This window comes from Papio anubis, chromosome 7 (genome assembly GCF_008728515.1).
Source record: "Papio anubis isolate 15944 chromosome 7, Panubis1.0, whole genome shotgun sequence".
NCBI classification, from domain to species: domain Eukaryota; kingdom Metazoa; phylum Chordata; class Mammalia; order Primates; family Cercopithecidae; genus Papio; species Papio anubis.
In genome coordinates, this window is record NC_044982.1 from 114,491,230 (window position 1) to 114,502,237 (window position 11,008).

Sequence of the window (11,008 nt, forward strand, 5' to 3'; positions counted from 1 at the left end):
ATATCCACCCTCACGCATGCCACCATGACCCCCCACTCCCCAGCAGCCTTGCTCTCCTGGTTTAGTGGCGTAGGAGCAAGGCTGGCAGCCTCAGGGCAAAAGACCTAGGTTTCAACTCGGCCGGACTGGTGGCTCACGCCTGTAATCCCAGCACTTTGGGAGGCCGAGGCAGGCGAATCACTTGAGGCTGGGAGTTCGAGACCAGCCTAGACAACATGGTGAAACCCCATCTTTACTAAAAATACAAAAATAAGCCAGGCATGGTGGCACGAGGCTGTAACTCCAGCTACTTGCGAGGCTGAGGCAGAAGAATTGCTTGAACCTGGGAGGCGGAGGTTGCAGTGAGCCAAGATTGCACTCCAGCCCTGGCGATAGAGTGAGACTCCATGACCTAGGTTTCAGCTCAGCTCTGGCCCTACCTCTCTGCACCACCTCTCTGAGCCTTGGTTTTCCCACCTGGCCAATGGGAATGTCTGGAATGGTTTGTGATTCAGCCTTTCCGGTGGTTACTGTCTCTGAAGTTCCTGCAGTGTGGCTGGGAGGGGTGATTCATGTTCCTAGACAGATTCCCTGTGCTGTGAGGGCACAGGGCCTGTCGTGAGCTCCCTGGGGCCATACAAGTGAGGGCCCAGGAGCAAGACCATTGTCCAAGGGCCCTTACTGGCTCCCTGGCAGCCCCAGAGCCCAACTAGGCATTTGCAGACCCGGCCAGGAGTCACACCGGCTCCTCCTCTACCTCCCCTGTGCCTCCCCTGGGGACCGCCTTCCCTTCTGGGAATAAAGCTTGCAGGAAGTTTGGCGAGAACTGCTCGTGCTTCAGTTCTGGGCATGAGGCCAACTGCCAGGCTGGCGCCTCCTGGTGAGGCCTGCAGGCATGAGCCCGCTGGGCAGGCTGGGCCCAGGGCCAGGGAGGCCTGGGGCCAAGGGTGAGGCCAGGATGGGGTTGGTGGTCCAGGGCTGCTATCCTCCCGCTATCCCCTTTTTATTCCCATGTCTGGATGGGAATCTGCAGGCTTCCCTTAGAGATGTCCTGCATCAGAACCAAAGTCCTCAACCCATCTGTTACCCCTGGCCTGCACTGGAGGATTGATGAGGGAACAGAAAATGCACATACTGGGTTACAAGAGGGGTAGTGAACTGGGGGTGATGGGGTACCCTCCTGTAAGTCTCAGGTGGCACAAACCCATCTGTAGGGGTGTAGTGAGCCCTGGGGAGGGAATTCATGTCTCTTCTTGGCTGGGAGCAGAGCTGGATGCTCACCATCAGCTTCTAAGGCTCACTCTCACTTAACCCACCCAACACTACTAGGGTGCAGAGATAAGCAGGCAGCTTTTCCAGGCAGGGGTTTGGCCAGTTTACCTGCCCAAGGCCACACAGCCAGTGGATGGGAGGCTGGGCTGTGAGCACCGAAACCTGCCTGATTCCAAAGCTCAGCACTGTCAGCTACTCCACTGAGCCTGGCAAGCTTGGAAGCTGCTAACTCAAGCGCCCTTATCCAATCAGACAGGCAGCCTTGCCCTCAACAGGCCAGGATTAGCCAGCAGATGTTGCAGGGGAACTAGGACTGCCCATCACTCAGGGCGGTTTTTGGATCCATGTGCTGGGGGGAAGGGCTGGGGTGAGAGGAGGAGGTAGGAACAACAGGAAGTTAATGATCCTTGAATTCAGCTCCTGTGGGTGGGGTGGGGGAGCTTAACTTGGTTCTGGTGGGGAGAGAGATGGAAGGAAACAAACTCTTCCACCCACGCCTCCCTTGCCACCCCTCTCCTCCAGCAGTCTGGGAGGCCTGAGGAGCTGAGCCCTGTTCTGCCCTCCAGAAGGACCCTGCATCTGAAAAGTCACACCAGCTGGAGAGGGGCTGGGCCGCGAGGCAGGGTGCCTGACTGCCTGGATCTGTCATTTAGGCGAGTTACTTGACTGCAGTGGGGCTATTTCCCAGCAGTTTCACAAGGACTTTCAGTTAAAAATGGTTCCCCATGTTCCTTCTAGCTTTGGCATCTAAACTTGCCTGGGAGTTATGGTGGTTAGGGGAAAGCTCTTTTACAGGTGAGGAAGCACACTCAGAGAGAGTAAACCTCTTGCGTGAAAGCACACGGCTTAGCTAGTGGGGCCGGGGCTGGAACTGGAAGCAGAGTCCGTCTGACCCCACGCTCTTGCTGTCTCTGCTGTGCTCTAACCATGCTTCCTTGGATGTGGATCCCTTCTCTGCTCCACAGTGGATACCCCATTGAACTCATAACCTGAGTATCCATTGGTGGCAGCAAGAGGAATTGTGTTCTTTGGAGCAGAGAAGTATTCCCAAAGATGACACGAAAGTCAGAAATCATTAAAAAAGGATAGGTTTGATTACATTTTAAAAATCTATACAAACTTCTGTAATGATCCAAAATGCCCTGCAATACAAAGAAAAGGAAAAAAGGAGAAAATGTTTGCTATATATTTAAAAAAGGATTAATATCCGTAGTATACAAAGAGCACTGAAACCTATTAGCATTACCCAATTAAAAAAACATGAACTGGGTATTCACAAAAGAAGAAACACAAATATATATATTATATACATGATGAGCATCCTTTTTTTTTTTTTCTTTTGAGACGGAGTTTCGCTCTTTGTAGAGACAGGGTTTCAACATGTTGGCCAGGCTGGTCTCAAACTCCTGCCTTGGGCTCCCAAAGTGCTGGGATTACAGGAGTGAGACACTGTGCCTGGCCAACATCGTTTTTTTTTTTTTTTTGAGATGGAATCTCACTCTGTTGCCCAGGCTGGAGTGCAGTGGAATAATCTCGGCTCACTGCAACCTTCACGTCCCAGGTTCAAGCTATTCTCCTGCCTCAGCCTCCTGAGTAACTGGGATTACAGCTGGGTCCCACCAAACCCAGCTAATTTTTGTATTTTTAGTAGAGACGGGGTTTCACCATGTTGACCAGGCTGGTCTTAAACTTGCCTCAGCCTCACAAAGTGCTGGGATTACAGGCGTGAGCCACCCCCGCCGGCCATGATGAGCATCCTTATGGGCAATTCTACCCAGCTATCAAAGTGCTTCTCAAAGCTACCAATCAAAGCAACCTTGGCTCCTCCTCAGGACTCCCACGCACACTCCCTGGATCCCCAAATCCAGCTACGTGGGGCAGGTGGGGACCACCTGGCAGCTTAGGGTGCCAGATCAAACTGGTGCCTGGTCCTGAGTGTGTGGCATTACAGAAAGAGGCTTAATGGGGAGGGTGGAGTCTGCAGGGGGTCGGGGGCAGCTGTGGGCAGAGAACATCAGGAACCAGAGACATCAAAATCAAGGGTAATAAAGTGGAAATCACACTAGGGCCTGAGCACCCCCAGCTATTTGGCTTATTCAAGCTGAGTGTAACTACAAAGAGGGTATTCCCCGTTTGCAAGTACCGATGTGCCTTTGGTCTCAGCTCCTTCTGCTATCCCTGTGGGTAACACCATCTAGGGCAGGGTCTCTGCCTTGCTAGTGAGAGGAAGGTAAGGGGTCCCTTGCACTGAACTGTTTATATCTCATTGCAATAAGATTCTAGTCCCTTCCTGGCAGAACCCTGCTGCTAGGCCACAGCTTTTTATTAAGCACCCACTATGTGCCAGGCACTGTTCTGAGTGCTGGGGATACAGAGATGAACAAAACACACAAAAATCCCTTCTCTCCAGAGACCCAAGCATCTGCGTTCCAGGGCAGGGGCCTAGGCCCCAGAAAATCAGGGCCAGGGCTAGGAGAGCATGGGGGCAGTGGGGGCATCAGGGCTGCCAAGGTAGCAGCCTGCGAATATCCTGGGAGATCTTGGATGGGGGTAATGAACCATCTCAGTGGGCTCTCAGACTGTGTGACCCCAGCAACAAGAGAGCAGAAACAAGCAGGTAAGGGTGGTCAGCATTGACAACACCCGCAAGTACACTGCATTCCAGTTCCCACATGGCCCAAGAGTATAGGGCAGCTAACCTGGGAGAGCCACAGAGACCGCCTCACTCCCCATTTCACAGCTGTGAAAACTGAGACCCAGAGAAGGGAAGCTTTTGTCATGATTAAGGAACAAATGAAACTTTGAAGGAGAGACTTTGAAGGAGGGATGGATTCATGCAGGTGTGTGGCCCATTCCCCTGGCCTTACCTTTTTGTTTTTCAGTCCCATCCTCTTGAGGCCAGGAGTGTCTGGCCTTGTTTAACAATCTTGGGGACGAGTACCTGGTATAAGTGGGTGATCAGGCATCAGTCCTGCCCAGACAGCTGGCCTGGGCGTCTTGGAGTCCTTATGGTTAGTAGACAGTATGGAGGTCAATGTGGTCTCAGGGGTGCCACACACCAGCCCTGGGGTCTGGATGTTGGGGAAGGGGGAGGGTGGCCAGGTGGGGGCAGGTCCTCGATCTCTCAGCAGCGAGATGGTCTATGGGTGGAGGGGCCTAGGGGGTTGCAGGCCATGGCCAGTTGGACAGGGTCAGCAACGAGGCGATTGACTCTTGGCACCCCCAGGACAGTGGAGAGATGGGAGAGCCCTCTCTCTGCCCAGGCCTGGAAAAGCAGTGAGCTTTTCCACCTAGCTGGGTCACCTGGGCAACATTGTATGATGTCACAGGGCACAGGGCCGAAGTTACACAGGCACCTGTCCAGGTGCAGTGAGCTAGAACGCGAAGCTCTTTTCCCTATTCCTGGAGCTGTGTTCCACCTGCCGCCTGGCACTCAGGCCTCACCCTTCCTGTTCTTGGTGCCTCACGTAGTCTCCACCGACCCTGTGGCATGGCCAGCCCCATGCCGCTCACACTGCAGCAAAAGAGGAAGCCAGACACTGCTCTCAAGAGCGTTGCAGCTTGATCGGTAAAACAGCTACTCCTGTTGAAGAATCTACCAGCCATCGTGCCTCTTTGGGTACCTATAGTCTTCCATTTATTTGATAATAATAAACACAAACTTCAAGAGGATGGTTTCTTCTGGGAGGGTGGGTGGGAAGATGGGGGAGAGAAGAGGGTAAGAGCATACATTCTAAACCTTTGGGTTTTTAGATTGGGTGGTCAGTTAATGGGAGTTCATTATATTATTGAAAATAAATTACAATTAAACAGTTAAAAAAAGCCATGATGGGCCAGTGATGGCACTAGAGTATGAACCAAAGATTATGGTTCAGTTCTGAGTGCTGCAAGAAATTATTACAAAGACAAAGTATGTCTTTTAGTGGAGCATTTGCAGCACACCAGGCAGGGTTCTAAGTGCTTTTGGTGAGGTGAGACGGCAGAATGAGGAGAGGCTAGTCGTTGGCCTGGGGTGGGGAGTTGTTCTATAGAGAGGTGAGGTCTGAACTGGGCTTTGAAGGATGATGAGAAATCCTGGGCTAGAAGAGGAGGGATCTGGGGTGCTGGGCGGTGTTCAGAGGTGTTTGGGAGGCCCCTGTGGCCTGCCTCATTTCTACCTATTTTGGGCCCCTGTTGGAGATTCTTTTAATCTGGCCGAAGAGCAGGACCAGTCTGGCAGCCAGGAGGCAGAAGACTCCTGCTTTGCAGAGGCCTCCCAGCCTCCCTCTCTACCCCCACTCCAGAAAGAGCAGCAGCGAGGATGTGGTTCTCCCAGGTTGGAGACAGAAAAACTGAGGCTTTGTCTTTGATTAGAACTGAAAGGACCAGCCAAGGCCACCCAGACACTGGTGGGGGATGGAAGTCGGGAACCCCACTCCTAATTTTCTCCCCGTCTAGGCCTGCCAAGAGTGGTACCGCTGGGGCTCTGGGACTGGGGGCCTGACCAGGAATGGCCTGGCTGTGAGCACTGTGCTTTATCTCCCTTGTGGGCCAACATGTCCCAGCACAGTGTGTATGTGTGGAAAGGTCTCAGGGGCTGCTCCCCCAGTCTCCCTAAAGCACCTCTCTTCCAGCCTCTCAGGCCTCCTAAGTCTAGGAGGCTAGGCCAGCAGGATGAGGGGGTGGGGAGCCATTGCTTCTTCTCCAGCAGCAAGACTGAAGACGCAAGCCAGGTGCCTAGGAAGCAAACTTTAAGGAAGCACTCACTCTCAGGGCTATGGGAGCGCTCCGTTCCTGACACAGAGCCTCCTCACATTTTGCACCCTTGGCCACCTTGCCTGCCTCACTGTGGTCCCTGCCCTGCCCTGCAGCTCTGCCTCAGTCCCCTGGGCTCTGGGCTGTCACTCAGCTATCCTCCCTGGCATCTGAGCTTTCTGCCTCTGCAGCCACACCCGTGCCATCTTCCTGCCTGGGAAGAAGATAATGCGATTGGGCACTGGTTCCAGGCCGTCTGGCTCCAGAGTGCAAGCGGGCCCTGTGCACTTAGCAGCCACCAGGAGGGCTCTTCTACCCCCTGACTTGCTGGTTGTTCACCTCCCCAGACCAAGGACCCCTGAGACAGCAGCTCCTGTGCCTGCCTTAACCTCCTCTAAGAACTGCTTCCTCCTCGCCTGTGAGAAGGCCTTAACAGCAGCATGAGCCCAGCTGCTCTACCTTCTCCCCTTTCTCCAGCAAGGTGAGTTCTACCTCCCCAGCCCAGAAAAGTGGGCTTGCTCCTCAAATGCCCAGGGGCCAGATCCAAGCTGTGATGATTCAGGGAGATTCCAGGGTGAGGGAGAGCAGGGAATGATTAATCTCACAGCTAATAGATAACTGTGCCCACTCCCTACCCCCAGGAGAAAGCACTTGGAGCTCTAGGAGGGGCCAGGGGTTACATGTGGCCACTAGGGAGCCCATAGTTCTGGGAGGGGCAAGCCCCTGAGGCTGGATCTGGGGTTGGCTCTTGGGGAAGGAAGGATCTTGTTGGCTGGACAGCAAGAAGAATCTGGGGAGACAGATGTGGCTCATAGTCAGCCCTGCTTTCTCATGCCATGTCTGGGTCCTGGAGTCTGAGGAAGCAGCCTGTGAGGACAAACTACCCATGCAACGAGACTCAGGAGAATGTGTCTGTCTTCCAGAGACCACCCCTCCCTTACTTGGCCTTTCCTTCCCTCTGAGTCCTGTCCCACCCCCACATTTGGGCAGCTGAGTTGGATGAGGTGGGAAACGTAGGCAGTGTGATTTTGTAGCAAATGGCAGCTCAAAGCTGTGTGATCTTGGGCAAAATGTTAACCCTTTCTGAGCTTTGGTTCCCATCCTTATTCAGTGAGGGAATCAGGGTTGCTCTGTGGGCTGAATGAGACCATGCAGGTAAAGCTCTTAACACGGATAGTTATGAGCTCCAGGCATGCTCGCTTTTCCCTGCTAACCAACCTTGGGCTTGGCAAGTTCTGTCTAGTGCAGCTCTGGGTGGCGGTGACTTCAGTTTAAACCCAGCCCAGCACCTTAAGTGGTGGGATGTGAACTGGCCTCAAGGGGCCCAGTTAGAGCCCTTGTGGAAGCACAGGGCAAAGCCAGACCCCAAATCTCTCTGCAGAAACTCCTGAGGCTGAGCCTCACAACTTATATGAGGTCAGAGCAGCCCTTAAAGGTCCTGGCCAGTAGCCGGTGGATTCAGAGGGACTTTGAGAGGGGTGGACCCTCTCAGAGTCTTCCATCCTTCAGCCAACAAGTGAGGACTTGCTGTCTACACCACCGGGGCTGAGGGTGCGTGGCAGTGGGAGCATAGAGGCCCTGTAAGGGAAATGCTTCAGTTGACAACAGTCAAAATTAAAACCAAGGGAGGGGCAGGGACTTGCCCTGGCCCCACGCCCCTGCCTCATGTTTCTTAAATACCAGGAGTGAACTTGCAGCTCCAGAAGCGGCACACACGCAGGAGGTGTTGCTGTGGACCAGGAGGACTGTACACGTTCAGAGCAGGAGATAAATGGGTCGAGGAAGGCCTCCGGGATGAAGGGCCTTGAGCAGGACCCTGAGAACACATTGGATTTAGGTAGAAAGAAGGGGACATTTCTGGTGAAGGGCTACCTGAGAAAGGTGCAGCCATAGGTGTGGGCCCGGAAGCCGGGAACAGAGAAGGGTTAGAGAAGAGGGCAAGTGGGCCTGGGATGATATCTGGTCTGGATGGGTGTGAAGGCTCAAGCAATGGTGGAGACATGTAGACTTCAACCCACGGCCATTTCTCACTTCTCTGGCCCATTCCAGTGAGGGAGAACTCACCAAGTCCAAGGTTGGTTAGCAGGGAAAAGAGCAAGCACGTCTGGGGGACTTCGCTGCCCGTGTTAAGAGCTTTACCTTCATGGTCTCATTCAGCCCTCAGAGCAGTCCTGATTCTCCCACTGGATAAGGATGGGAACCAAAGCTCAGAGAGGGTTAACATTTTGCCCAAGATCACAGAACTATGAGCTGCCATTTGCTATAAAATCACACTGCCTACATTTCCCACCTCATCCAACTCAGCTGCCCAAAAGCAATGGAGAAAGAGTGATGGGGAGATACGGGGGAAGGGGCAAGAGTCAGGAAAAGAGAAGGCCAAGTGTGGGGGCTCTGGGAGAGACGCACACTTCCCTGGACTCTGCCTGGCAGCCAACTCTCTCCATACAGGTACCTTTCCAGGTTATGGTCATTGTTCCCTCTCGTCTGTTCAAACCTAGGAGTCAGGCAAGGCTTCTCACAGGTTCCAGCCCCGAAGGGCACTGTAGTCTCACTCTTGTTTTTCCTAAACCCCACCCTCAATATTGGAAATAGTCCCTTTATTAAAAACTTCCCTCAAGCTCCTGAATTTGAATGGCTTTTTTTTCCTAGCAGGACCCTGGCTGATGTACCTGCTGTGTGAGCCACTCTCCATGGCCCAATCTCTCACCTGCTGTCCTGGTATCACTGCTGTCATCATCACCACCAGCCCCTTCACACTCCCAACTTTTAGTGAGCACTTACTGTGTGCCAGGTCCCATGCCGAGAGCTGGCCTACGCCATCTCATTTCATCCTCACGTTTATGCTCCTGGGAGTTATTGTTGGGAGTTCTTTTTTTTTTTTTGAAACAGGGTCTCATTCTGTCTCCCAGGCTGGAGTGCAATGGCGCGATCTCAGTTCACTGCAACCTCTGCCTCCCAGGTTCAAGTGATTCTCCTGCCTCAGCCTCCCCAGTAACTGGGATCACAGGCATGCCACCATGCCCAGCTAATATTTTGTATTTAGTAGAGACAAGGTTTCACATGTTGACCAGGCTGGTCTCGAACTTCTGACTTCAAGTGATCCACCCGCCTTGGCCTCCCAAATTGCTGGGATTACAGGTGTGAACCATCGCACCTGGCCAGAGCCCATTTTTAAGGTGAGGACACAAATGCTCTGAGGGAATGGACTTGCCCAAGGTCACATAGCTTTGAGGCAGCAAAGTTGGGATTTGACTCCAGGTCTGCTGGCTCCAAAGTCCATGATCATAACCACCAAACCACACTGCCTTTTCCTTTCATTCTGGGGAAAGGAGCCGCAGCTCTCCTTTCTTCTCTCCTGAAACTGGGGCAACATGAAAAATTCAAGACCAGAGATGAAAACACCTGGCCTTTTGAATGAGGCCAGACCAATGTCTCTGCGCAGTGCAGCCTACAGACACTGGTGTCAAAGGAGAGTGAGGTGGTGTGTCCCAGAGGCTCAGCTGGGCATGGCTGGCCAGGCCCGCATAAGCAAGGGCAGAGCCAGGGGGCCTGGAGGACATCACTTCTATCCAGCACAGAGGGGCTGCAGGGCTGCTTGATTACAAGGGCTAGTGGGGTCATGACACCCCAGACTGTGACTATCACTAATGTAGCTCGCTCCCATTTCCAGCTAAGCCTGTTAGATGCAGGCTGCTGTCTTTAGGGTCTGCTTGCCAAGTGGGCCAGGGTGGGATCCTGGAGGCTGTGGGGACCTGCCCTTCTGACCTTCCCCTGGTTCCTTGCTGTGCAGAGGTGACTTTTATCAGCTCAGTAAATGGCTGCTGGGCTAAACCCATGTGTATCTGTGTTTTGTCTCAGAGCAGACTTCGTGATAGTGCTGACCCTGTCTTGCTGCACCTAGTTCTTCTGGGCTCTGGGCACCACCAAATAGGCAAAAAGATTTGGCAGCAAACAAAAAAGCACGATAACTCGGAATCTGTCAGGCCTGGCTCTAACCCTGGTTCTGCCAGGCACTGGAGCGAGGTTTGGGCAAACCTCCTGATCCCCCAGAGCCTCCCATTCCCCATCTGCAGAGCAGATCTACCAGCAGGTTCTGTGCAGGGTGGTGGCGAGGATTAGACAAGAGAATGGATGCCTTCGCATGGTAGACAGCCCCACAATGGGCTTTCCTTCACGCTTACAATTTATGCCAAGATGGAGCACCTCTGGCCCAAGCTTTGGCAACAGGAGACTTGGGGGTGATGAGTAGAGTGTGGTATTCTCGTTGTTGGACAATGCAGCTTCCATTTGCTTAGCAGGCACGTTTATGGATTGCTACGTTGAAGGATTCCTCTTGGCGTTTGGCAACCAAAGCTCTCATTTGGGGCAGCCCAGCTCCCTCCATCATGTCATAAATCACTTTGCTGAAGATGCAACGTGGCTTTTGGGCATTTTTCTTTTGAAAAATCAATAACTCGTTTAACAAGAGACTGAATAAAGGCGTGAGCAATGAAGCTGCCTGCCATTTCCTTCCATCAGGAGGGGCAGAAGCAGTGCCCTGCCAAGGTTGGGTTGGGGGGTCTACTCAGAGGGCAGAGAGGCCTTGGGGTGGGGACAGTAGGCTCAACCTGTTTCCAACAAACCTGTGTCCCCTCACCCCAACTCTTCCAACCTCCAAATCTGACAAAGGCCCTCCTCTGCTTCAAAAAACACCTTAGTAGAACCCCATCACTGCAGGGGACCCCTGCCAGCCTCCTGGTCTGCTGTCCCCAGGCCCTGCACCCAATCCCAGCCTCACACCCACACTCCAGCCTCATGACATGCCTGTGGTCCCTGTGAAGGTGCAGTGGTCTCTCCAGCCTTCAGGCCTTCACCTTTACTGTTCCACGTGCCTGGGCCATCCCTCTTCCCCAGCCAGCCTGAATAATCCAAGACACAGTTGAATTGTGCACAACCTGCACAAAGATTCACTGCAACCTTCCCCCACCCCCACCTCAGGGACATCAGATCCACAGCCCATGGGCCTCCCCTGCCCTGGCTCATG

General features: G+C 53.4%; 1 protein-coding gene and 1 long non-coding RNA gene across 5 annotated transcripts in view; one reads left to right on the forward strand and one right to left on the reverse strand.

Moving 5' to 3' along the window:
* CCDC33 (coiled-coil domain containing 33) overlaps positions 1–11,008 on the reverse strand; it is a 120,539-nt gene that overhangs the window by 95,947 nt on the left and 13,584 nt on the right. The gene's annotated exons all lie outside the window — the stretch shown is intronic.
* Positions 4,361–8,895, forward strand: LOC103885939. 4 transcript variants are annotated; one of them, XR_649289.4, is made up of 4 exons: positions 4,361–4,870; positions 6,333–6,466; positions 7,669–7,822; positions 8,638–8,895. It is a non-coding gene; the product is annotated as an uncharacterized LOC103885939 (long non-coding RNA). The 4 variants fall into 4 exon arrangements; XR_649290.4 differs by lacking the exon at positions 8,638–8,895 and adding an exon at positions 8,434–8,626; XR_649288.4 differs by lacking the exon at positions 7,669–7,822.